This window comes from Schistocerca americana, chromosome 4 (assembly GCF_021461395.2).
Source record: "Schistocerca americana isolate TAMUIC-IGC-003095 chromosome 4, iqSchAmer2.1, whole genome shotgun sequence".
NCBI classification, from domain to species: domain Eukaryota; kingdom Metazoa; phylum Arthropoda; class Insecta; order Orthoptera; family Acrididae; genus Schistocerca; species Schistocerca americana.
Window position 1 is genome coordinate 100,559,233 of NC_060122.1, and position 1,383 is coordinate 100,560,615.

Below are 1,383 nucleotides of genomic sequence, written 5' to 3' on the forward strand. Positions count from 1 at the left end.
CGTATTACTCGAGATAAATCGTGTAAGAGCGACATCTAAACTCGAGTGATTGCTGATGGCAATTAAATGGTATGGGTAATCGTACTTCGATCATTATATTTCACGCACGGTTCAGAAGGACAAATTGCGGGGCGTTCAAAGACATCTAAAAAGACATCTAAAAATGAATCAGAATCGAAATGCAACTTTTCTCAGAATTAACGTGATACACAACAATCAAGAAAATGCGGCACATAGTTAGTCGATGAGACAGACATCTACTGCGTGCACACAGTAGCCTCCATCGTCAACAAAGCCACGAGCTTGCCCATATTTTTCTATCGTAACTTAACTAAATCAGTTCACTGAAATGGCCAAAGGCCTTGCCGCAGTGGTAACACCGGTTCCCGTCAGATCACCGAAGTTAAGCGCTGTCGGGCTGGGCTAGCAATGGGACGGGTGACCATCCGGTCTGCCGAGCGCTTCTGGCAAGCGGGGTGCACTCAGCCATTGTGAGACAAACTGAGGAGCCACTTCATCGAAAAGTAGCGGCTCCGGTCTCGTAAACTGACATATGGCCGGGAAAGCGTCGTGCTGACTACATGACCCTCCGCATCCGCATCCAGTGACGCCTATGAGCTGAGGGTGACATGGCGGCCGGTCGGTGCCGTTGGATCTTCATGACCTGTTCGGGCGGTGTTTAGTTTTTAGTTTCTGAAATGAAAATAAAAACAGTTGCGAACGTTCTAGAAAGTGAATGAAATGAATCGGTGCCAAGCAGACTTGCTGCTGTGTCGCGTTCCGAAGACTGACCAACACGAAAATAAAGCAGGTGTTTCGGCTTGTCAGCGTATATCGTTGCCAAACAAAAAAAAAAAAAAAAAAAAAAAAAAAACTGGCCTGGTGTGGGGTTCTGTAGAGACTTAATTATGTATATACAGGGTGTTTCAAAAATGACCGGTATATTTGAAACGGCAATAAAAACTAAACGAGCAGCGATAGAAATACACCGTTTGTTGCAATATGCTTGGGACAACAGTACATTTTCAGGTGGATAAACTTCCGACATTACAGTAGTTACAATTTTCAACAACAGATGGCGCTGCAAGTGATGTGAAAGATATAGAAGACAACGCAGTCTGTGGGTGCGCTATTCTGTACGTCGTCTTTCTGCTGTAAGCATGTGCTGTTCACAACGTGCAAGTGTGCTGTAGACAACATGGTTTATTCCTTAGAACAGAGGATTTTTCTGGTGTTGGAATTCCACCGCCTAGAACATAGTGTAGTTGCAACAAGACGAAGTTTTCAACGGAGGTTTAATGTAACCAAAGGACCGAAAAGCGATACAATAAAGGATCTGTTTGAAAAATTTCACCCGGCCAAAGTGGCCGTGCGGTTAAAGGC

The 1,383-nt window shown here is 44.7% G+C and overlaps 1 pseudogene; it reads left to right on the plus strand.

The window, feature by feature from the left end:
* Positions 1-352: 352 nt before the first annotated feature.
* Positions 353-470, plus strand: LOC124614265 (annotated as a pseudogene).
* Positions 471-1,383: the final 913 nt, after the last annotated feature.